At 44.3% G+C, this 26,447-nt stretch overlaps 1 protein-coding gene across 4 annotated transcripts in view; it reads left to right on the top strand.

Annotated features, from left to right (window-relative positions):
• The window catches only part of SGK3 (serum/glucocorticoid regulated kinase family member 3), a 53,472-nt gene continuing 27,025 nt past the window's right edge, over positions 1–26,447 (top strand). The window contains exons 1-3 of one of the 4 annotated variants that reach the window (XM_072329427.1): positions 1–114; positions 495–654; positions 5,939–6,057. The gene's annotated coding sequence lies outside the window, so the exon portion shown is untranslated. Of the gene's footprint in view, positions 249–494; positions 655–5,938; positions 6,058–21,911; positions 22,201–26,447 lie in introns of those variants that run through there. The other 3 variants (XM_072329426.1, XM_072329429.1, XM_072329428.1) reach the window with 3 other exon arrangements.

The raw sequence follows: 26,447 nt of genomic DNA, 5'->3' as shown, positions 1-26,447 counted from the left end.
GTGGCGGGGAGGCAGCTGCGCCTCCCGCCCCGAACGGGGGCGGACGCGCGTGGCCGTGGGACCGCTCCGCCGGCGGCGCGTCGAGGCGGGAAGGAGCGAGCCGAGCGGGCGGAGGTGGGTGCGGGCCGGAACGGGGCACGGCGGGCTGCGCGGGGAGAGCTCGTCCTCATTTCGGAGCGGGCGTTCGGTGCGGCACGGGGGGACGAGAGGGCTGAGATCTGCGCTTCTGCCTGCGCGGCGCTTGCGAGGTCAGCGGGGAGAAAGAGAACCGAGCCCCGAAGCGCGGAGCTGGTCCTGGCGGGCGGGAGGCAGCGCTCTGCGGGCAGCGACGGGGAAACTCCTGCTTTCCTTTTGCTTTCTTTCCTTCTTTTCTTTCTCAATTATTTATTTATTTATTTATTTTCCCAGTTGGAGCATACGGATGTATCTTAAAAATAAGTTGTGAAGTCATTCCGTATTTCACATTCTTTTTTCTCCCTTTCCCCCCTCCACAGCAGGCAGTATTGCTTCCCGTTCTGCGCGGTGCTCCGTGTGGTGCCCTCCTGCATTGGCCGGGCTCGGGAGGGAGCCCCGTGTCTCCTGATTGCAGCCATGGCTGACACCGCGGCCTGCAGCTCCACTGTTTAACCTCATCGGAGTGATTCCAGGATGGAGGTGAGAGGGGGTTTGGGGAGGGGGCAGACGGCGTAGATACGCGCTTGTAGGTGTCCAAGCCCAGTTACCTCGCTACGTGTTCTGCTATGCTGAGCGCTGCAGCCTCTTCAGTGTGTGCTCTGAGTGCCGAAACTGTTTAAATGTGGATTGGGCACTCAGAGTAGGTGCTGACAGCCCTTCTGTTTAAGTGGCTTTCATATTAATCTGTTAAAATCAGTACTGCTACCTTAAAAGAGGATTAAACATTCCTTGAGGAGTGAGGCCCTGGCACAGCTGCCCAGAGAAGCTGTGGTGCCCCATCCCTAGAGGCGCTCAGGGCCAGGTTGGATGGGGCCCTGGGCACTGAGCTGATGAGTGGCAGCCCTGATCGTGGCACGGGGGCTGGAATTGGGTAGGCTTTGAGGTCCCTTCCAACCCAAACCATTCTGTGACTGAAGAGAATGAGAACTGTCAGGACTGGTACATACAGCATTCCCAGATTAGTGCAGGGCTTGTGAAGTGCTGGATTTGTTTTAAGGGGATCTTTACTTCAGTGATCAGTGGCAGATAGGAATTGCTGCTTTTTGTTATTGCCCACCTGTGTTTGGATGTGGATGGACAGCTTTCTGAGAAGCCTTTCAGGCTGGATGCTCACATCTCATGGAGCAGAGGAGCCACAAGAGACACGAGCTGGGTGGTTTCTGGCCCGTTTTGCTGTGATCTGCTTATGAAATAACACACTGCAGGCAGCTAGTAGTTAAAGCTTTACTTTAAAATTCCCAGTAAAAGTACTTGTCTGTTCATTTTTGGAGTTGTTTCAAGTCAGTCCACGAGTAGGTGGATAATTCTGCTGTAATGGTGTGTGTTTAAAATAGTGATTGCTGGTTTTTAATATTCAGAATTCTTTCAATCTAAGCAGCTGGATTGGCTGCCAGCCTCCAAAGCTGACTTGACCCAGCAACAAGAAGTTTCCATAGAATATACTGAATTCTAAAAATAAAGTATATTAAATAGAATGTCACAGGTATTGGCAAATAAAAATAGATGTGTAGCAGCTCTTTTGGGATCTGGGATTCTTGATGGAAATAATCTTGTCATTTCATAATTTCATGCATGCTAATTGCAGGTTCGGGTTAATCATCACTGTAGAAGAGTGCATGTCAAATCTGATTTTTCATCCCATCTACAGAGGTTAAGATTCTAATAAGCTCTAATCCTCCAGCCACATCCATATGGCAGCGCTTCCCCAGGTGGCCCTGCCTGTATCCCAGATCATTTTCCACAAGGTTTCAGTTTCAGAACTTGCATGCAAGCAGTAGGGCATTCATGTCATTTCATAGAGAGATGCCCAGCATTTCTGCATGTAAATCAAGATCAGATTACACATATTTGTAGCTGTGAACGAATATTTGTTTTTAAGCAGAGGGCATTTCCCAAACGCAAAATTACTGTTGCCTGGCTTTGTGACTTTGTTTTTGGACACTCCTGAGCCATTAAAGACTTAAACTGCTAGGATTTTTTTTTCTATAGAGCAAAGAACTAGATAACAGCATGAGTGATCTACGTGCTTCTGTAGACTGAGCTGTAGTAAAGCAATATGTTGTTTTTATTTGAAGATAGCACTTCACATGTTTATATTGAAGTTTCGTTTTGTTCTAGCTTAAGCAGTATCCATCTGCTAACATAACCTGCAAAGCAAACACGCTTTCCGAAGTAGAACCGAAGGACTTGAGAATACTGCAAGCATGCTTTAAAATGTCTTCACTGAGTTTGCCCTTGCACTCCTGTTTCTCAAACACAGTCCCCCCAAGTCTTCCATGCTGCATAACACAGTATCTGCCCAGCTCCGAAAGTGTCTGAGATGTAGCGCATCTCCATTCTTGAGCAGGAAGTTAAGCGCTTTATCTGGAGCTGCTGTGGTTGTGCGTCAAAGCTCCGAGGAGAGAAGGAACTGGGACACCTAGGAAGCGTGCTGTAAAATGCTCACACTGATCACTGATAGGATCAGTTGTTTAGGTGTTGTTTTATGTGGTTTTTTAAAACACGGCCTTTATGTAGGTAGCTGGTGGTGGCTGGAGGGCTGGTAGTTCTGCTAGTCGGAACCTGGGATCCTGCTCCCTGTGCCCAAGAGGTTCAAACCCACATCTCCCCCACCTCCACAGCTGCTACTTGGAGCTGAGTGGGAGGCAAATTGCTGCTGCATTCGTTAGCCTGGACTGATGCATGGAAGGTGCTACAAGTTGCCACAGCCTGAAGTGGGGAGAACCAGCAGGTGACCCCCACCTTGCCACAACCTCAGACTTGAGCTCCAGACCCCCCACAGCCTCACTGTCCTTTTCTGAGCACACTCCAGAGCCTCAGTGTCTTTCTTGCAGCGAGGGACTCACAACTGAACGCAGTACTCGAAGTGCTACCTCACCAATGTTGAGTACAGAAGGATGATCACTTCCTTCCTCCTGCAGGCTGCACTGTTTCTTGTACAAGCCAGGATGCTGTTGGGCTCCTTGGCCACCTTGGCACACTGCTGGCTCATGTTCTGCTGGCTGGCAACAAGCACTCCCAGATCCTTCTTGTCATCTGACAAGCAGGGGTAAATTCCTCATTCTGTGATACTTGAGTTGCTTTGTTTTGCTAGCACTGTATTTCTTTGCTTTAGAGAAGGAGAGCACCTGGCTGTTGGGGGAGGTGTGGATGAGAAAGATTGCTGTGTGCATTCATTTCAGAGCTCCTTTATTCAAAGAAACTCCATGTCTTATTGTTGGCAGTCTCATTTGAAACTGTGAGGATGACTGGCAACCTGCTAGTGCTAACTGCCTTGCCAGATCCTATAGCAAAACACTGTCTCTGTAAGAGTTGTGTAACCTTATAGACCGTTATATTTCTCTTGGAGAAAAGTAAATCAGAGGGATATGGGCTTCTGACACTCCATGATGTGCTGCTTAAAAGGAGGGAGGTCTCAGCTGAGAAACAAGGTGACGCATTGCCAGCTGCTTTACTGCTGCCTGATCTTCTGGTTCTCAGGATCATTTCTCTTTCAGTGGTACTTCTCCTTCTCTTGTTTATTGTAGTGAAAAACCAAGGATGCATAACTGCTTCCCTGTGTTTTTTTACATGCAAAATAACTTGGAACAGGCTTCAGACAAAGGAATACTTTGCCTTTGATTCCGGATTCAGTGTTGGTAACATTGTAGGTACATCAGAATGGATTCCTAGTATCCTTGCAAATATGTATATATGACTGTTACACCTCTTATCTCATCACTGAACTCCTGTAGAATTGAAGTCTCTTTCAGGTATTTATCTAAATCATGTAGGATGCAAAATCTGTTATCTAAATATAAGCAAACTGTGTGCCAGCTTTTTAGGTACTGTACCTTTCCCGATTGCTGCTAAAACATGGCACCAGTTGGGCACGGTTCTTGTTTTCAAGAAGCTACCTTTCACAGCTTGGCCTTGTTAACATTTGCTGAAATTATGACTTTAATGAGGAGCTGTGTTTGGGGGACTTGTGAGCTTTGTTGTCCTGTGATGCTGTTGCATTAGAGTGACATTTCTGAGTTCCAACAGAAAGATGTGCCGAAGGAGAAGCGCTGCTTAGGGCTACACGTGTTAGATCATGCAGTTACTTGGGTCAGAAGGAACCCCGGGACGTGTCAAGTGCAACTACCTACTGAAAACAGTCAGCAGTGAGTTCATGCAAACTTACTTAGGGCTCTCTGGCTGGATTTTGAAAGCCTCCAGAAACAGACTCCTCAGCAAAGAGCCTGACTTCTTGGTAACGTTCTCCATCAGAGGCTGCTCTTGGGTCCCCATGAAGTCTGAGGGTAAACCCCCTAGGGCAAGATCAAGGGCCTTGATCTCCCATTCCCTGTGTAGCTTCTGCTTAAGTGCAGGAATGTTGAACATATGTGTTTAAATGCTGATGTACAGAGTCTGCAGAAGTGTGAGAGCAACTGTGTACTTAGACCATGATAGTCATAGTTGAGACTTTTTTAGAGGCACCTTAGTGTTAGGTATTTAAGAATGGGGATCATTATCACACCCTTAAATATGTTCCGTACTAAATTCAGTAAATAAAGGATTGAGCATTCAGAAAATGAATATTGACTTAAGTGTTCTGGAATTTCCAGCTTATGTGCTTTGCTTTAAAATTTGAAGGAATGTGGACTAGGGACAGGAGGTGATTAAAAAGAATGGCTTTTGGATAGGGTTAACTATACCTTGCAAAAGGAAGATCCATTAAGTCTACATGTTTGGAAAGGAACCGAAAGCTCCTAAATGGAGACATTTGAGAGTAGTTCAGAAATAAAAGCTACCTGGCAAAAACACCCAGGCTGTCAAGTGCCTGAAGACGAGCACAGCAGTGACCTGTGCTTCTTTGCCTCAAAGTAGTAGTTGTGATTATATTTTAAATGTTTTCTGTTTGCCTTGGAATTGCTGGGTCTAACAACTCTTTTCTATCCTTCTGTGCTCAGAGCCCTTATTGGAAACATATGGGGTTTCTGTACAAGGAGACCACAAAGCTGGCCCTTAGTGGCATCCCTTGAAAAATCATGTGATACTTGGATCAGTGACAGAGAAAATGAGCAATTACATGGCTCTGTCAGGAGAGCGTGCCTGATGTGCTCATAAATTGTCAAGCCCCTTACTATAAAGTGTTTGTATTAAGAACAAATGGTGCTGTTTCTGATGGTGTTTTCTATCTTGTGCACGTGTACACATATATCTAACTCCAAAGGCATGTGGTAAATTGGTTTAACTTCACTTTTCTTTGGAATTTTTTGCAGGTTGACTGCGTTTTTGGTGCTCTTTTCATGTTAACTAATATGTTACGTGGTGGATGAATAGGATTCTTTATAGAATTATCAAAAACGAGGCACTGATTTATTTGAAAACAAAGGGTTTCTTTAGAGCTAAGTTTAAGCTGGCATTGCCATGAATCCTAGAATTATTCTACATTTAGATGAGAGAACAGTGATGCACTTGTACTTGTGCCTTGAACAGCACAGAGTTGTTGACCAGAGACTTAGAGGCTGCTGAGCAAACCTCCCTAGGTTCATTTGCTGAAGTTTCCAAGTCTGCTTTTCTCTTAAGCTGATAATGAAAAGCAAAGGTAAAAAGATATTATATCCGGTGCTAACCAATTGATGTGGAGGTATGCGAGTCGCTCTGCTGTGTGATTTAAAGAAACCCTTAGAATCCCAAGTGATCTGTAGCAATTTGAATGTGTACTTTTTCTCTGTTTTGGTTTGGGGTGTGTGGGATGTAGCGTATAGCAGCTAAACAATACCTCACTTGTTTACAGAAAAGCTTGGGAAGGAGCAGTGTGAAAGAAGAAAATATTTACAATAGTTTTCCACCCAATTAAAACCAGAAGGCAGACTGAAAAGGAGAGAGCTCATCTACCACCCACACCAATTAAAAGTAAGTTTTGCTGCCTGGATTTTAATTTACACATCCAAGGCAATGTAAATATAAAGCAGAAGCTTGACATAGCCTCACCAATTCAGAAGACCTTCAGATTTATGATCCGCTTCGTTTTGCTTATGGCATCTGAGTGTTTGAGCACATTTAATGTGAATTGACAGAGGCTATTAGAAACTCGTGAACAGCCTTAAAATGCTGAACTTGTGGAGTACTTCGCCAGAATGTGTAATTGAAGCCTGTCTTGCAAGTGTAGCTCTGCAACATGTGCTGGCTGAGTTCCTCGCTTAAGATACTCTTGTATCTGATGCCCTCAGCCCTTCTTCCTGTTTAATTATCTGGGAATAAAACCAGAATTCTGTAGCTGCTGTCAAATACTAAAAAGTATCTAGAATTTCTGTGTAAACATTTTAATTGTTGACACCCAGGTTGTTTTTTTTTCCTATGTTTCGTGTGTTTTTGTTTCTGAAGAACTAAAATAGAGGTGGAAGAAGGAATGACTGGCATAGAATATGCAGGGCTTTACTCAGAAACGAGAGGCTGAACTTGTCATCATATGCAAAAATCAGTCTGATATTTTATGTAGGGGCATCACTTGAAATGACCTGAAATAAATGTTATCATCAACCACACACTCAAAGTTAAGATAATTATCCAGGGAATCGTGCTGCATGTGAAGGGCAGAGGCTAAGAAACCAACCAGTCTTTGATAAGGAATCTGTACATGCTGAGTATTTCCACAGGTGCACTGGCAGCTCCTTTGCTACAGAGCAACTGCACTGTAAGGCACAGAGGTTGGCCCTATGCCTCTGAACATAGAGCTGCTTTTCAGTGGCACTCGCACGCTCTCAGACATACACACAACTTCACCCTTAGGGGGAAAAAAAGGTTGCATCATGTTAACCAGAAATGAGGAACTGGTGATGAAAAACTGGAACATTCTTTGTCATGGGGACTGCTTTATGACTTGGGAGCTGGAAGAGATTGATGGCTTGGCTGCTTGGCCTTCTGCTTTTTTGCTTTAGTCGTGCAATTGTTTGCAAGTCAGAAAGCACCACGACACAGGTCTTCATTTATATTTTTTTTGGTGGGTGGGATGAGAAAGCAGTTCTGTGTTTGTATGCACACCTACCGAATCCACCCATCTGTCACGTTAGGTGTCAGCGGTCAATATGCAGTCTTGGATCAATGCCTGGTACCTGAGCTCTTGGTGGTGTCACTCTGGCACACATGTTGCTGCAAAGAACTTACACCTCCCTGGTGGCGGAGACAAGTTGTGCTGTTCTGGGCTGCAGTCGTTCATCTATCTTGCTTTGCTCTCTGCCACACAGATGCTACTGCTGGTCCCAACACGCATGGTCTGGCGTAGGGCAAACCTCCATGGTTCACAGAACATTGCTTCCAGCTGGACTTTTTAAGTCTCAAGAGGCCATCTAAAATGTCTGTGCCCTGAAGGTGAAATCTGTCTTTTATTAAGTGTTTGCCTCAGCTGTTTTTAAAGGCCTTGTGGAATCTCTTCCAGTGCCTCACTACCCTTCCTCGCTTGGTTGTTGTGTCTATTTGTTTTTTTGGTTTTGTTTGTAATGTTCTTGCCTCCCCTCCTCCAGCATCTAACCCGAACCTTTCCTGTGCTCATTTTAAACTCATTAGGACTGGTCCTAATGCTTGACTGAGGAAGAGACTATTCCCTTCTTGTAGCAGCATTCTAAAATAGCAGCCATTGTGTGGTTTTCCCCTGTCCTAACAACCAGCTTGTCCAGGATCCCACCCCAGCCCTAGGTCCTATTTTTCAGACTGCTTTGCATTCTCACTGCTGTTCCCTAGACCCTTTCTGGTGGGTCCGCAGCTCTCCCAGGTATTCAGATAGGAACAGAGATAGGTAGAAAGGTATTGTTAAGTTCAGCTGATAATGCTCTGCTGTTGCACTCCAAACACTTTTTTTGCTATCTTGTAACAACGTTTGTCTTTCTTAAAACAACTTGGTGTTTATTTCCTGTGATCCACTGTAGCCTACAGCTGTGTTGCATCTCATCTTGACTGTATTTGATGTTTCCTGCCTGAGGGAAGTATCTCCTACATGACATTTCACTCTGTCCTTCCAAATTACTACTGTATCCTGACATTTGTATATTTAACCTTTGTTTCTCACATCCTGAACGATTAATTCTCCCCGCATCTATAGATTGATTGTTAAAATACCTGGAGGCAGTTTCGAAGCCTTACTAAAAGGAAAGATGTGACATCTGTGCTTTCTCTTCTACCTATCTGGAAGGCCTGTCAGAGGAAGTTAGCAGTGTGATTTAGCAAATCTCCTCTGGCTGCTCATTAAGTTTAAGGTGCCGCTAATTCATTTGTTCTGGATTTATTTTTTCCCGGGAATTTGACATGAAACTGCCTTATTGGCTCTAATCTCATTGTAACAAAGATGGGTGATATATTTGCCCTTTTCCCGTTTTTTATATATTACATTACTTACCCTTCATGAGTGACCTGTAACCGAGCTACATCTCAGAAGGAAATTCATCAGGCTGGCTAATTTGTGAATCTCTAATTTCCCTAATATTCTTACCTCTTGTTGTTTTCTTTACTTGTTTGTTTTCTCCATTGTACATATACATATGCACACACTCCTTGGAGATGTAGGGCTGCAAGGTGTCTCTTGTTCTTAGGGTAAAAAGATATGGACAATAAGGATCATTTGTCGCTACCTTTTTTTTTCCAGTTTGCATGTAACTTTATCTTAACCATGCTGATTTTTTGTGGTTCTGTGCTCATGCAAATTTGATACTCAGTGTTAGCAATCTGACCAGATATTCACATCCTGCATCTGCCCTGAGCTCCTCAGAGATGCCCAAACACAAGACCTTGACAAAGAAGTCTCTTACAGCAACTTCTGTTGTTTGCTTTTGTAGGGTGCAAGGTCAGATTGTCCTGTTCTGTTGTTCCTTTAAGGAAGCTTCTGCTTTTTTCTCTCTTTTAATAATTTCTCTTGTGAGGCGCACTGTAAGCGTGTTGACATTTCTCTTCATTATATTTATAAGCTCCCTCCCTTTGCCTCCCATCTCATAAGTTTTAGTCAGTTTATTTTCTGAACTGGTTGATCTCCATTTGCCCAGATACAAATCTACAGAGCTGCTGCTTTCTGTATTTCCTGCATTATTATTATTACTTTTTTAATTTAAAAAATTGCTAACTTTGAAATAAAGAAGTCTCAGTCTAAAGCACGAGAGAGCTTCACACCAATTCTGAGGCCTTTGTTCCTGATACCACGCAAATACCAAGATCATCACATGTTATTGGACTCCCACTGTAGCCTTTTCTGCTCTGTTTCCAACGTGTTAAAAGTTTGATTGCTCAGTTTGAGATCCCAGGTAGCTGATTCTGCCAGGCACTTTAAAAAGCCACGTCACTGTTCCAACTGAGTAGCCCTACTTACATAGCAGCTGGTTCCTGCCGTGCTTCGGACACTGCAGGCCACAGTCCCATCACTATTCTTCAGTAGCAGTGGATTTACCGAAGCGAAAAACATCACTTTGAAAATGGAATAGCATGTTTGCTTTCAGAGGTACTGTTAACTGTGTGTCCACAACTCCAGCCAGCAACCTGCACCCATCCATGGGAGGTTCAGATTGCCTTCCACACTCTGATCGTCCCACCAATCAGGGAAGCTGCATCTAAGCTCCTCAAACCATGGATTTAGGCACAAGATTTGGGTCCATTGCTTCTTCCAACAAAGGTAGGCAAAATTTTTAACCAAAACCACATCGTTGGGGTCAACAGTTCTATGACTTGAGTGGCTTAGGAGTTTAAGTGCTTCCCATTCCTGTTTTCAGAAGGGAATGCAGTACTGCATCCCGCTCCAGAAAGAGACAAAATGCTTCAATCGTCCACCCTCAGTGAGGGCAGTAATAGCAGGAGCTTACTGCTGGCTTCCTGGAAAGCCAGTCAGTGAAAACAGCCGGCATGAGTATTCCCAGCCCACTAGGGGGAGGCAATCCAGGCAATCCAGTCAGCCACTTTGAATGGAAGTATTAGCATAATGGATGCATCTGACCCAAGTCCTAAGAGCCAGGAATGAAGAGATTTTGAAAATGAAAGGGATTCTTAGGTAGTCCATTGAGCATGATGAAAAGGGTGTGACTGAAATACGTGGCTATAAATTTGTTTGGCTGTCTTTGTCACGGGCAGCCACTACGCACACAAAGCTGCATCACACCCACATTATGCTGAAGTGCTATACGAGATAATAAAGGTGATCACTTTCCTAAAGAACTGTACTCTGGCATTTCTTCCTTGCTGGTGAGACAAGACAAATTACAGCTGCAGTGTGAGAGGGATCCACTTCTATTAACACCTCCAAGCAAGTAAGACAGCGATTTGGATATTTTCGGCACCCCTTCATATTGTGCATCAAACTGGAGATTTAAAAGCTTTAGCAAACGAATTCCTCGAGCATATTGATGCACGCCTCTAAGCACTCATAAGGAGCTGCAGTGTCACTGGGGGTGGTGAGCAAGTGGTCTCTCCAGAGTCTGTATGTGAACTGACCGTTCTGCTGTTGCTCAGCTGGTACACAAATGACCTAGCAATGCTAGGGCTGGGGTGCTTTCAGAAGAAAGGAGGACATGCAGTTCTTTGTTTGAAATGGACCGATTGGGATTTTCTTTTCCTAGCTCAATAAAAAGGCAATCTTTACCGAATAATCTCACCCCACTGCGGCATAATGACTAAGATCTCATGGGATTAGAAACAGACACGATCTTTTCCTCGTTCTACTGGAAAACCTTCTCATGTGCTTTGGCTGAATCTTTTAGTGTGTGTTGCAGGTACTTTTTTATTGCTATTCCTATGGTTTCCTGTGTAGTAGCTCTTAATTTTATTGTTCGTTCGAATCTGAACAGGCTTGGCCAAGAAAATGGTCTACAGGCAAAGAAAATGCTGCTTAGTCTGTTTATCAGGATCCAGAGCTGAGTTTATTATTTACTCTCCATAGCCAATATCTGGGATTTAATTCTGTATTCTGACATCCTTGCAACTTCGTGATATATTCTGTGCCAGCATGCTACAGAACTAACCACAAACCAGCATCAGATGTTTTTTTCTTTTTAAGGCTTTTCAGTAAATTGACTGCTTAACTTTTCAGGTCTGGGCAGATTATGTAGCAGTATTTGAAAACATTCATCTGAAATGTACAATACAAATCCTGTGGTTTATTGGTTCAGAAGATACCGTCAAGTATTGTCTGAAATAACTTCTTGTTCTTCCCTTAGTAAACCCAGCCTGGTACACACGTGCATTTTTCCTGCAAAGCAACGCAGTGAAAAATACATGGGGATTTATATAGTAAAGGAGTGGAAGTTCTGCATGTTTCCATATCTGCTCCCTCTTGACACTACAGGAAGCCCCAGGCTGTGCTCTCATCTTTCCTAGACATGCAATAAAATGAAAATATAAGTCTATGTAAATTCAATAGCTAATCTTCACATGTCCATGTTTTCATACTCAAAAAATTCTAGCATCCACACAGGTATAACTTGTACCTGTCTACCACGATGACTATGGTAATGCTTTCAGGTTTGTATTTCTGTGGAATATCCTGAATTTCTTTCCCTTGGTATTAGCTTAATGCTCTTTGTGTTCTCTTTTTGTCTCCCTCAGCTTCTGGTCTTTTTGTTAGTTGATAGATATTCTGCTACCACTCCATGATCCAATAAAAGTGCTAAACTGCTCCAGCTTATGTGATTTGAGACATTCAGAATCAGCAGTACAAACAGCAATCTTGCTTTGACTTAATTAGCTATTTTTTCCTCTAGTTGTAAAGCATTTCTCTTCTCAAAATTAGACATTATTTTATAAGAGTGAGAAACTGACAGTGCTGTGTTTTCTGACTTCAAAGATGCATCCGTATCAGTAGCATCAATAGTGGAGGCAGATGGGTGAAGGGATGGAAATACCCACAATTACCTAGACTTTATTTCAGTGGAGATCTCTTTTTCTACTCAAAGAGTAATACAGAATGTGTGGCTAGGAGGAGGTGTGGTAAGGGGCCCATGGCAGACAGGGGACACGGAAGCTTTAGGAAGGAAATTGCATCATGGTTTCATGGGTTATTCAAGTGTATTTCAACTGATTTAAGTGTAGGGATATATAAGGGTGAACGAGGAGACTATTTCTGAAGTGGGTATTTTGAAGGGCTGTTGTTCGCTGCACTTTATATAAAAGAAAAATACATTTGGATCAGAAGCAATTTGGTGTAGTAATCTGCTAGTGACTCATCCCAAACTTGAGTGGAAATGGAGCTAGTATGTCACAGATAGATGTTAGAGCGCTGACATGGTACCTGCTTCAAACTGAAATGAACTTTTCATCGGTTAAATCAAGAGTGAAAGTCATTAGCACCCTTCTCTAACACCACTCCTGGCAGCTTTGCTTGGTATGTATTCCAGTTCAGCTGTCCTCACCGACACTACTTCATCCCCACAGCGATTGATTTTTGGTAGTTGAACACTGTGCAGATGATGATCAATTTCCATATTTTACTCTAAATGTAGCAGCAGTACATTTACTGAATGCTTCAGCTCATGAGATGTACAACATCTTCAGTTCTCATGGCTTTTGAAAATGACTTATCTTGCTTCTAGAGCAAAATTGTTCCTGTGCTTAATTGTAAGATTTATGAAAACATGTAATGAATCAGGTTGACACAAAGTAAGATTGCCAGGTAATTACAAAAGTTTGGCATTTTGTTCCTTTGTGTTCTTACGCAAGCTTGAAATTGTGCTGTCGTCTACAAAAATTACCTTAATTTGTGCAGCGCTGTTGGAGAACGCTGTATTTGGAGCAGGACGTGTTCCCATGTCTTATAGAAGGAAAAGAGAGTTGTTTAGATATGTGTGCAGGAACACCTTCCTGCGAAACATTGGACTACTTTGAATGACTACTGCAGGAAAACACAATGCATTTTAAGTAATTTACTTCTTATTGTCCCTTTAAAGTAGCTGTAGGAAAGTGTTGGCAGGTAAAATTCTCCTATTTAGTCTTCATGTTCCATGAGGTAACCTACCATACCTTTCTTTGTTCCCTCTGTTCTTTACCATCCAACACAGAATCACAGAATTGTAGGGGTTGGAAGGGACCTCTAGAGATCATCGAGTCCAACCCCCCTGCCAAAGCAGGCTCCCTACACCACGTCACACAGGTAGGCGTCCAGGCGGGTCTTGAATATCTCCAGAGAAGGAGACTCCACCACCTCCCTGGGCAGCCTGTTCCAGTGCTCCGTCACCCTCACTGTAAAGAAGTTCTTGCGCACATTCATGCGGAACTTCCTATGCTGAAGTTTCAGCCCATTTCCCCTTGTCCTGTCCCCACGCACTACTGAAAACAGACCAGCCTCGCCACTATAGCTCCCACACCCCAGGTATTTATAAACCTGGATCAAGTCCCCTCTCAGCCTTCTTTTCTCAAGGCTAAACAGACCCAGTTCCTTAAGTCTCTCCTCACAGGGGAGATGGTCCAGGCCCTTCACCATCTTTGTGGCCCTCCGCTGGACTCTTTCCAAGAGATCCCTGTCTTTTTTGTACTGGGGAGCCCAGAACTGGACACAGTATTCCAGATGAGGCCTCACCAGGGCAGAGTAGAGGGGGAGGATCACCTCCCTTGACCTGCTGGCCACTCTCTTTTTAATGCACCCCAGAACACACCATAATAGCTAACATCCACCAAACTGATGACCTGAAAGATTAAATACAGACATTTGCCCTTTAAAAACTTCATTATGAAATAGTGGTCTTGAGTTAACATTGAGATCAGGGGGATGTACATAACTTTTACTTGTGTTTCATACTCAGGCCTAGTTTTTCTCAGGATGAGCAGTGTATATTTAACCAGTTTTGCTAGATTGCCATGTTATTTCTTAAGATATATTGTTTAAGTAGATTCCAAAAGTTGATAATCTGTCCTCTGCTCCAGTTTGTTCCCGGACATCATCTTATATTGTATTGGTTTTACCTGGTATAAGAGGACAGGACATATGCATCTCCATATAAATCTATCACTTCAAAATCACTCATGAAAACAAGTAAAACATTGACCCAGAACTCTGAGGACTGAAGCAGGGAGTGTTTGGAGAACAAACAAAAGCCAAGCCAGACTCCATAGTTAGTAGTTGGAAATTCATATTCTCTGTGGATTGGTAATAGACTGGGCATGAGGCTAACATGAGGAAATGGCCAGATAAACATGTAAACAAAGTACGGACAGAAAATAATAAACTTCTGCAAAATTTTCCTGTGATCTCTCTCCTTTTTGGACAGAGATGCAGCTTCTGGCTTTGGTAGAGGGGCTTTCAAATTGTTGCTGTCAGTTTTCTCTCTAGAATTGGCATGGATCAGTGCCGTAGCAGAATGCATGCATCTCTTGACGTAAACAATTTGTTGGAGGTATTAATAGAATAGTAAAGCCAAATCTGATCTGTTCTGTAAACCTTAGGTTGCCTTTAAAGTGCTGCTATTTTGGAACAAGGCTTTGAGCAAATGAAAATAGGAAAACAGCTGTGAAATGAGAAGAGCGGTGTTACATCCTTCCTTCCATCACGGTAAAGCTTCTGAACTCCCTGCGCTTATTTCCTAAAGCTTAATATACTGGGAACTGAGAGCAGCTGGAGGATGGAGACTCATAGTGAACCTTCCCCATCTCTTGCCAGCTAGTGAAGATACAGACTGTAGTGAAGAGGGTGGAAAATCAAATAGGAAAAAAACAAAAACCCAACCCACCCACCCTTGTTTAATTTCATTTGAATAGAATACTTGGACAGATGAACAACCAGTAAATAGCTTGAAAAAGCAAATATAGTGGTTGTGTTCTCGCTCATCTCTATGATTTGGGGAAGAATTCTTGACATTCTGGATAGACCCCACCTACATAACATTGTGTGCCAAAGCATTTGTTTACCAAAGCATGTTTGTTCACTCAAGCCTGTATTTGCAATTCTAGTTGAACGTGCTGTAGCTGGGATTTGGGAGGCTGAATTAAGAAACATCCATACAAAATTACTACTTTGAGGGCTTTTTTTCTTATCCTTAGCTTCGCTTTAGCATACCTTCCCTCACATACTGCTGAGATCTTGGGCATACTCGGCTGGCTGACCTGCTTTATGAAACTGTTTGTAAGAGCTGAACACCAAAGAGTCTATGTTAAGAACAAAGGCAGGTCTTACTGTGCTGTGAGTTGGGAGGAGGTTTTTTTTAGCAACTAGCACTGATACTTCAAGAGGTATATTGGATAACTTCAGCTTCAAAGCATTTAAAAGCACAGTAATTGATTACAGTGATGTATGCATATCTCTTGAAGCTTGCCCCAGATCTTGCTAGCACATAGTGCAAGCTGTATATTTGACACGTGAAGAACTTAATTTGCATGTCTCTGTAAAACAAGCTCTTATCTTTGGTATTTTGTTATACATAGTTGGTAGGTTTGTTTTCTTTTTTTCCTTGGTTTTGTTTTTGTAGAACTCTATAGGGCTTAAAAGTTAGGTCCGGTGCACTTCTTTTCCTTGTATACATGGAAACTGTGTAAAATCTGTGCAAAACTTCCGTGTAAGCAAATGCCTCGAGGCAGTATTGACAATGCGCTTCTCTAAGATAACGGAAAGCTAAAGTAAATTAGGCTATCTGTGGTTGGTCATGATGATGTTAAGGGTCCTTTCCAACCATGTCTCTATCTGGAGTTTGGTATTCGTGCTGTTCTTCTCCTCCTGATGGCTGAACTTGTCTGTAGAGATCTTTTTTGGGTACACTGCTCTCCTCAGTGAGTGAGGGGAGAAAAAGGGATCTAATCCCAGAGGGCTATTTTGATAGCAGTAAGTATATTTAGATAGTGGTATATGTCTATGCACCCATGGCTAGCAGGGCTCTGTCTGGGTTGAGTTTGCTGGTGAGGAGTGAGAAAGAGTGTGCACAGGAGGCTTTGAGTCTGAAGCAGACACTGTCAGGCAGCTTCATGCACTGCACGGCTCATCTGAAGTGCTTTGTGTTGCAAGTAAGTTTTAGAAACTAATCATCAGAGTTGTTTTGTGTTATAACAGAATACATTGTTCAGCTTGCCTTAAATGAAAAAGTATAGTCCAGAGTGACTGATGCTGCAATAATAATACATTCTGGTTATGTTTGAGGAGGTCTGTGTAGAGCACAAGGAGAGGAAAATGAGTGCTCATATTTTAAAGGCAGATATAGTATTGCACTGCCCCAAACTGCTCGCCAATATCAAACTGCCCAGAGGTCTGATGGTTTAACACTATGTTATAGAAAAAGAGTGAATTTTCCTAAGCAGATTTATAAAAATATACTCAGGATTTTGGTCATATAGCAATACAAAAAACTAGAACTCTTGTATAAAAGGATAAAAGGGATAACTTACGGCCTTATTTGTCCCCATATTTTCATTTTACTTTCCATCCTTTGAAATCCTATCTAATGCTTGTGACAGTAACTTGATTTGTATGTATCTTTGTTCTCTAATAATAGTTTACTTGGATAAAATATGAAGCTGATTATGGCATGGTGCAGATTACAGGTTGGTATCAGGCTCATGAGGTACTTGACTTTCCTAGTGGAATGAATCTTGCAGGTTTCCTCCCCCACCACTCAGCCCACTGTGTTGCATTTTCTGCGACCAGTATTTCCCCTCAGTGTGCTGATAGCTGCTAAGCTCATAAACTCCCTTTTCTATGGGGGATTTGACCATAGTTGTTGTCTGAAACATACTCCTTCTGATTTTGAAGGGCTATATGGAATGTAACTGAACTTGAAGCATATAAGGAACAACCACATACCCTGCCTTGTGTGCGGCTTGAGTATGGTGATCACTGCCTTTCAGGGAATTAAAATTCCTTAAAGCTCAGTAAGATCTGAAATCCAAAACTGGCTTTTGGTGGGGGAAGGGAGACACCCTTAGGTCAACTCTCTTTTGCTTTGTGAGGAATGAGGGTGATGTTTGGACTAAGATGAAACCTGTATCAAGTGCCACATGTCCATTTTTTCTCCAGAGATGTTACCTCTCCCATTACTAGAGGTGATACCAGGACAGCATGTGAGCTGTTCGCATTGATTTTGGAGCATACAAGAAAGAGTGGCCATTCAATCTAGACCACAGATGTTTAGAAGTCCCACAGAAGTCCACTGAACGTTCAAAGTGATGCTGTTGCCTCTAGGAAGGAGCAGACATGCTATATATGCACTGCGTCATCGATAAATGCGAATGCCAAGGCACTGAAGGTGCCACTGAGCTCATGGTTACAGGACCTTTGCATGTGAGACTGAGAGCAGATGCTGTTTTCTATGATTAATCTTGCTCACAGAAGCAGCGGGCTGTTGGCAGTGTCATCCTGGGGTGTCAAGGCACTGCTAAAGAGAATGAGAGCTTTGCATCTTTTTAACAAAAAAACATAATTACTCTGAAGAGCACTGGCAGGCAGTTTCCTTTTCCAAGTTAGGCAACAGCATCCGTGGCACACACGTTCTCCTAACTCGCTTTTGTTATCACCCAACCACACCTGTTTTTCCTTACTAGTGACATGCTGCTTTTGGCACAATGCTTGCTTGTGTACTTGTGTACCAGCATTCATTTCTATTATGTGTGTGTCACTTGATTTAATCCTTTTTTTTTTCTTTCTTTTTAAGCTTCTGTGAATAATTTCTTTGATCTGGTGCTGCTGTCATCATTCCTTTGGTCCACGTTATGCAGACTGTGCATGTGATGTTTGTGAAATGACGCAATTTAGTACTGTTTTCCTACAGTTATCCGTTGCCTTGTTTAGTGGTGTTTATTATGCTAAGTGTGGTTCCCTTCTGGTTTGGATCTCCACCAACCTCTGTGCCCCACAACACTTCTTGTAACGCAGGGATCGCAGGGATCGTCTTTGTGTCTGGAGCTCTGGAAAACTGTGTCAGCTCACTGTGAATGTCATTCAGGACTGGGAAGTTTCCTTTCCTTGCAAACATTTAGCTCTGTTGAGGTCATACTGAGTAGTTCTCACTGAGGTGGCTTGCGTTCGTTTTGGTGGGTGAGTTGGTTTCTCTGGGAGCAGAGGCTGAAGCGTATTACTACAAATCAGTCTCTTCAGTAGCCATTCGGTTCCTCCAAACTGAAAGACTGTCTCTGTAATCTGAAGACATTTTGTGGTTGATTGAGAGGATGAAAAAAAAGTAAGAAAAACATTTCTCCTACGGAGCTCAAGTAAAACTGAACTATTATTCAGACTTCTCTCATAAGCACAGGCACGCAACTATGAAAATGAATTAAATGAAATCTATTAATATGCATACATCCATTAAGTGTTATAAAACCAGCTTCAGAAAAGAACAGTTACCTGATGACACTCTAGTTTGCACGTGCACTGTGGAGTGTAAGCCAGTCTTCCATAGTCACTTTTCCACTGAGGGAGTTTTCTTACTCGATTTTATCCTTGACAGCCTATGCTTCCTGGTGATCTTGCGTATCTAGAGAGTCCCTCAGGAGATGGTTTTCTCCAGTAGGTGAGTCCTGGCTGTCATGTTTTGCAGCACTGCGTGCCTGGTCCCAGGCCTCTTAAAAGTCCAGTCCCTAAGAAAGCAGTGAGGATGGATATGGATTAATCAGGGGAACCCGAACCAGAGAGTGGGAAACAAAGTGAGTGTAACTGATAAGCACTGAGGAGAGAACGATGGAAAAAGGCAGGTATCTGTCTGCCTTCATATGTTTGATGGGGTCTTCGTAGCAGTCAGAATCCTGGGTAGCTGGAGGTAGCTTGAGGTCTTTTTGTTTTGTTTTGTTGTTGGCTTCTAGTTTTTTTTGTTTGCTTTCTTTCTGTTTGTTTGTTTGTTTTTTATGGCTTTAGTTGGAAGAGACCCCAAGGATCAAGACAGGACCACCAACCTCCAGATCTAGTACTAGATCAGAACCCCAGAGTAGGGCTCTTGCATTAAAATCATTTGGCAAATGCAAAATTAGGTAGAATGGCCAATGACTGTTTCCCGAGGGAAGTCTAAGTCTGGGGCTTTATAGCCTAAAGTCTAACAGTAATTACTTGAAAAAGGACTTTATGGCAGTGTTACTTTTGTGCCTTTTGATGGGCTTTGTATAGACCTGAATTTGGTTTAATTGGAGCTGTTGGTATGCAAGATAGCATCGCAGAAAAGTTTGATCTCAGACATCAGCTCAACTTAGTGTCCAAACCTGACACTTAATTGCCCTTCCTAGGGGCAAGGAGTCTGTGTTATCGGTGAGCATAAGGCGTAGGACAGCGAGCTGGGTGTGAAAGTGTTTGAAGCTGACAGTGAGATGGTTCTGTCAAGGTGTTAGTCAGTTGACCCACAATGTTTTAACAGTAATAAAAAATACTGAAGAACACTTCTCCCGTGACTGTGCTTGTTGTGTATATATTTTAACACGTATCTAAGTACTGCAGCACATACAGTATACTTATTAACAAAGGTTGTAGCAATGCTTAAAGAAGCTTTCTGCATTCCTGTTTGTCTTTGTGTTTTTATTTGTACTGCCTGTTTTAGACCTCTGATAAAATCAGACTTCTGATCTTCGGTCAGTGACACAGATTTTCATACCAGTTTAGGCACATTTTAAAAACAGCTTTTACTTTACACTTAATAGTTCATATTATAGAGCTGCTGGGCTTGGAGAAATCCAAGTGGATCAAAACCATCCCTTTCTCTTTCCCTTTTTTTCCCCTCCTCTCCCATCACCCAGTCACTGCCAATCTTCAACAGAGACTATACAGATTGAAAGAAGCACAGCCCATAGGTTTGTAACGTTCCTCAGAAGCCAGGTACTGCAACGCAGTTGGTGGAGGCGAGATTCATTGTGTACATTGCTTGCCAGGGAAACATAGATGGGGAATGCTGGGGAGATCCCGTGGATAAAAATATCAGAATGGGTGCTGACTTGTAAGCTTAGCTCTGTGGTTTAGTGCCACCAGCTATCCGAAAACAAATCGTCATTAGAGTACTAAACTTTAAAAGCTCGTCAAAGAAGTGTATAAATTACGGTTACTTTAAATTTCAGGATCTTAGTCGTGTTTTGTATGATGTGATGCAATATATAGCTACATTGGCTGTGGAATTCATTCTGGCAAACTGCAGTTTAGGGATACATACCACATTGCTGCTTTGTAATTACTTAGGCTGAGGCCGGCTCCATAGTGAGAGGAACCACAGCATATATACAAGATTAAACAGATGACAGACCAGTCTTCAGAGAGCTTTCAGCTGTGAGGAAGAACAAATTTATCTCTTCATTCAGAGCTTTAGGGTTCAGACTGTGGTCAGGTGGGCAGGGTTAAACTACCCCTGGGCCAGGGTCCTCTGTTCTCCTGCCCTGAGGCCCTCTACTGTAAGTCAGTAAGGCTCCGTTCAGTGGCCCTGCTGATGAGTGAATGATTAACCAAAACCTATCAACCGGATGGGAGATGGGCACTGCTAAATGACTTGAAAATAACTCCTGCATACAGATTAGCTGATTGAATTATCTGCCAGCGAGTTACTTGTACTGACTGAAGTTCAGCGCCTTCTCTTCTGGATCAGAACAAGACATACCAGCACGGCTTCATAAAAAACTCCCTGTGAGTGCACGGCAGATACCTCAACAGAAGGCTGTTGCCACCATGCAGTGTGTCCAGATCTAGCAGTGCATCCAGATCTAGCAGTGCCTGCCCTACACTATGGGAGAATTCCTCACATCTTCCTGGGAGGACTCTGTTAAAATGGCAGGCTGCGATCCAGTTGACTTGCAGCCTGTGTGCGCACAGTCACAACACTCACCGGAACGCTGACGTATTTCAAACTGTGCCAGGCTGCTTTGCTGGTTGGTTTGCAGAGAGCTCTTGGATGACTGTCAGCATGTGACGGTGTGATTGTGTAGAAAGTCTCGCAGCGGGACTGCTCTGAAACCGGATCTCCTCGCCTGGGATTCGCCACAGACATGCCAATACCTGTAACTGCATCAAGGAACTTCGTTGTGTCTCGTCAGGCCTACACGTGAGTCCTGTGAAGACATGCTGGCAGAACGCAGGGCTTTTCCACCAGGCACCATGAGAGCAGTTTGCTGAGGAGGACTGCTGGGCGTTGGGGCACCTGGATGCAGTGCCGTGCATTCCCGTTCGCTCACTCTTCACATGGCAGTCAAAAAGCAAAGAATGACTTTGAAATCCATGGAATCACTTCAGGTATTTGCATGGAAGAGGATAAAACATCGTACTTGCTCCTTCAAACCCAGTATTATCATTTGTGTTGGCTGCTTGCCTCTTCAGCTTTGGGTGAGTGGTGAATTTATGCACACTTAGAGACTACAGTTCCCGTGTGTCACACAGCTGATGGCCCTTCGTGGTTAGAGGCTGCATGTGTAGAAGCCCCATGTGCACAGGTGTCCCTGCGTGCTCCTGGCAGCCCCGAACACATAGGCCTGTTCAACGAAGTGGAAGCAATGTTGCCATTGAAATAGATTTTTTTTCTGGAACTTGTGTTTTTATTAACTTCCTGATGGCCACAGTCTGCTCTGGAAAAGCTTACCGAGTCCGACGTTGTAGCCGGAACACTGCAAACTACCCTCCGGTTCTGCAGGCTACAGCAGCCCGTCCCCGCAGCCCGCCTCTAGCTAAGGCCAGCCCTGTCCCGGGGGGCTGGAGGCCGCGCTGGCCGCGGGGCAGCCCCGCCCGGGCCGCGTCCCGGCGCCGCGGGGGCGGAGGGGAGCGGCCGTGGGCGGGCAGGGGGCGGCCCGCTTCTCTCGGCCGCCCGGGCGGTCCCTCCCGCGCTGCCCGGGGCCGGGAGCGGGGCGTGCGGTGCTTTCCTGCCCGCGGCCGGCGCGAGGGCGCACGTGAGGGCTGTGTGAGGGCTGCGGGGGCCGGCGCTGCGCTGGAGGCTGCGGCAGCCGCCCGTCCCAGGTGGAGCCGTCCCTCCTCCGCTTCGTTTCTGTTGGGTTTTTGTTGTGTGTTTTTTTTTTTTTCTTACCGCCGTTGGAACCGAAAGCGCGCTCGTGTCGCGGCTGTGTGTTCGCCTGCGGCATTCCTGAAGCGGGCGTGAGGCGGAGGAAAGTGAAGCGCCGCCTGGAGAGCCGGCCGAGAGCCGCGGTGCCCCCGGGGCTGAGAACGAGCCCGGGAAGGTGAGCAGCTGGCGGCGTGTCGGGGGTCGGAGGGCTCCCTGACCCCGGGCCGGGCGGTTCTGACTCGGTGGCGCTGCCCGTGCCGTGGCGGCGCTCCGGGGAGCGGAGTTCGGGCCGGGCGCTGCTGCGTGTCAGGTGGCGCTGGGTCGGGGGCTCCGCGTACCGGTGAGGGCTGTAATCGCCAGGAGGTTCATTACAGGACGGCCGTAACGTGCGAAGGCTGCGGCCGTTCTGACAGCTCGCCTCGTTTTGATAGTGATGTGAATGTGTGTAATGCAGCAGCTGTTAGAAATACCGAGTTGCTCCGCTTCTGTCCCGCTAACGGGCCCTGAGGGATCCTGCGAGTACCGCAGAGCTGCTGCTGTGTAACGCCCTTCGTGCACGGGCACAGTGTGCTCACAGCCTCGCTCAGCGATGAGGCTGACCCCGTAAGGCTGCCGGTACTTCATTCCTTCATTCTTTTAATACATGAAAAAAAAGGGCGTCCCTATAGCTGCTCCCGTGGCTTTTCAGTCTAGAGATCTAAATATAGTTCTGATGTTTTTTTTCTGTTTTAAGTGCTCACCTGCACGTCAGTGTCTCTAATGACTGTGATACGAACTAATTAAGAAGAGGGGAGGTGTGTGTGGAGGAGTGCTTTCCCAAAGACACTTGAGAGTTCAGGAAAAAAAATGTTCCAAGCTTTTGGAAAGCGTTTTGGAAAGTTCCCTGTTAATGTTGTCAGGGCAGTCTCCGTGCATGGCATTTAACTCAGAGGTAGGGAGCTGACCCCTTCATCCCTCTGAAGGCATTGAGAGATGTTTGTTTAGGTCACAAGTACGCATGTTGAACTTCATGAGCAGTGTTGTTTTACCGCCGTGACACTTCAAGGCTGAAGCGTCCCCTGTGGTTTTGGAGTGATGATGAATTGCCTTAAAATGGTATTCCAACCTTAATTTTCCCCTTTGATTGTAAATTACAGCCTCGCCACATCTGACGTTACTGCATTCACCCACTTAGAAAGCCTTAATGCTCTGTGCAGTACCAGTACATGTGAGGTCAGTGTGTGTGTTTACTTGTGTGAGTGTGTAAACTGTCCTTGCAAAACGGGTGTAAAATGCTCGGGGTAGTTGCACTCATAGCATGAGGAATCCATCGGTGTTTAACTGGGTGTGTGATTTAGGCAGTGCTAAAAGCTCTTTCTTTCAGTATTCAGTATTCTGCTACTTCAGCTGTTGCCTTTTGCCCATCCCACGGCTGTGTGGTCCGGGCAGTTGTGAGCTGTGCTTGGAGCCATGGCTTGGGTTTGCATCCTGTGCTATTTTCTAAATCCTCATATGTTCTGTTGTGCATTTTTTGCCAATTTTAGTATATAAACTCCAGCAACTTTCTCCCTTCTGGATGTGCAGTAACAACATGAATCTTAAACAGAGGTGAATCCTGATCTATCAGTGTAGCAAAATGGGAACTGCTGGGGACTTCTATTCAAGGCCATGTAAAAAAAACACAACAGAGGGCAGTACATCTGGAACTGAAATTTGGGTTTCTCCAGCTTAATCTGCTGCAAAAGGGGCGACATGAGGCTGGGATAATTTGCTGTGTGTTTACTGAAGCCTGACTGCCCTCTTATGTAGGACCGAACAAGTTGCAAGCGGCCGGTATTGGTGTGTGCCAGACTTCTGGGTAGAAGCTTGTGCTGCTGCACCTTCTGGTCTGTGTTGTCCTTAGGTGTCTGCCCTTAGCTGTAATTGGACATGGTGTGTAGGAAGGCTGGGGAAGCATGCCAAAAATGTGCAGGTAGCAAGGGTTAGCTTGGGTCTTGCTTGGTCTGCTCCAGCTGTAAGTCACTCACCTTCTGAGACACCATGACCTTTCTGCAAACTGTAGACACAGGCTAAAGATTAAATTAGTATGTACCCCGTGCATATTAGAAGCCATCTTTTATTGGCAGTAGTTGTGCTTCAGCCCATTTTATTACTCGGGGATTGCTTACCACAGCAAAGAACACACATTCTGTCATGTAATAAACAGGAATGCAAATAGATCCAGTCTGAGCCACAAATCTTATTTTCTATGTAGAATATGTATTTTATGGATCTATTATGCACTGTACATTTATAGATGTAAGTATAAATATGTATTTGTATGTGTAAGGTACATCAGTTAACTTACTGGAGCTTATTCTGGGAGGTGGGGTAGAGAGAAGGGATGTTCTTTACTGCAGGAGGGTGGTGGGAAGTAGTAGAGACTGAAGAAGAAAGTGACTGCTTTCATTCCCTTGGTTCAGTTTTCAGTTCACTGCTTCTTGTAGAAAAGAACAGCAGGTAGAATTGGACTTTGCCCAAATGGCTGTGGATTAGTGGTTTGCTCCTCATGCTGGTGTTACTGAGGATTTTTAACAAGCAAGGTAGGTGGTGGGTGTGCGAACAGGGAGCAGCCTTTCTTTCTTTCGTGCCGATGTCTGATTTAAAAGAGGGTTTGGAGATAAGACAAGGATTGGGCAGAATGTTTTGGTTAGCATTCTCTTTCATCGCCTCTAATTTCTGGAGGTCTGCACTGGTATCTGGTGTTTTCATACTGAGATGGTATGTGTGTGGTATGCGAAACAGTAGCCTGTGTGCAGCCTGTTTCCTTTAGAACTAGACTATTCAACAGCTTTGAGGTATCCATCTCTCCTTAGAGAACCTCTCCTTAGAGGTATCCATCTCTCCTTAGAGAAGAACGACGATCTGTGTTTTGCTTTTGAATCTTCTTCTGTGACTCCTACAGTCCCTGTCTTTCCTCCCCCTGTGTTTCTGCATTGGATTGTGGATAGCTTGTATCTCATTTCCTGGTGTTGAATGGTTGGGTCACTCCTTTTCATCATATAGAGCAGAGAACAAGTTGGCTCTCAAAATCTCTGTAATGTCCAGCGGTATATCAAGGTATCTGTGGAGAAGGCTGAGGAAGTGATGAAAGGCGTGCTGCTGGTGGTGCTCTCTGAATTAAGAGGACATCAAGTAATGTCTATAGCAAATAATAGGACTGTCTCCTGTGTCTTTGTTCTGGTTTCTCTAAGTTTGTTCTGTAGCTGGAATTTTACTCAGGTGGGATTTTCAGCAGCTGGTTTTACTTGTGACTCAATCTTAGAGTAACTTTTTCCAGGTGGATTATTAGTGTGTAGGGGAAATGCCTGTTTTGTTCTGGTTGGTAGGTATGGATCCTGGTGAGTCTTCCAATTATGCTTGCAGAACAACTGGCTCTGGGGCTTTTTGACTGTTCTCTCTGCTTCCCTTGTATTACTTGGAGTGAATATAATAGCTTATTTATTCCAGCCTTAGTCAGAGGCATTTAGGGCAATTTGACTACAGCTATGAAGGCAGCGGGTGCTTCCTAACCTACTCATGGTAGAGGCTGAGTCATGAGCTCAAAGAGTGAGGGTCTTTGGTTGTGCATTGATGTCGTCTTCAGGTTATTCTCATTTAGAAAGAGAAAACAGTCTGATTAAACTTAAGAAATATTTTATATTTGGAGCCTACCTTACTTAGCAAGGACTTGAAAGGAGGTTGCTGTATGTCACTAAACCCCATAGTGTTTGCTTGTTGCTGTATGTCACTAAACCCCATAGTGTTTGCTTGTTGCATGTAACTGTAATGATGTTGCACAAAGTGGTTTTTTGTGAGGCATTCAGAGAATTCTTCATTTGTATGTCTAGACCTCTATACGTTCATGTTGAGTCAGTTTTGCTATTGCTACACTTTTACTTGGGCAGAGGCAAGAGTCAGCTTGAAACTTGGCATTGTTGTGGCTTCCTACAGGAAACAGTGAAAATGTTGCCTGCTGCTGGACAGCCGCAGTGGGGAGAATGAAAGTGGAGCTGCTGGTTAGGCTTGAAACTTTGCCAGGAGGATGCGTGACTTCTTCCCTTGCCTATCTGTGCCTTCCCTTGTTCCAGACTTTGGTAATGCAGTGACTTGATAGCTTTAGCTTGTCACAGTTGTTTTTAACAGCACTGATCTCAGTATTAATGTCCTGCATGATCCGTGTGCTCTTTATCTAGTGCCTAGGTCTAAGTTTAGGGTATTTCTTTTACAGTCTGTAATTTATTTCTTTTAAAAGCTCCTCCTCCTTTCTGCTTGTTGCCAGCAGAGGCAGGGTTTGCTTGTTCTTACCTATGGAAAAGCTCTAACCAGAGGCAGAGACTTCTCACCTGACAGTGTCTATGATGTTCACCTGTATCTGTCAACCTTCAGGACACCGCAGTTTGTGCTTTTGGAGCTGTGTGTGAG

The sequence above is a fragment of the Excalfactoria chinensis genome, chromosome 2 (assembly GCF_039878825.1).
Source record: "Excalfactoria chinensis isolate bCotChi1 chromosome 2, bCotChi1.hap2, whole genome shotgun sequence".
Taxonomy (NCBI): domain Eukaryota; kingdom Metazoa; phylum Chordata; class Aves; order Galliformes; family Phasianidae; genus Excalfactoria; species Excalfactoria chinensis.
This window is presented reverse-complemented; position numbering and strand designations above follow the sequence as displayed.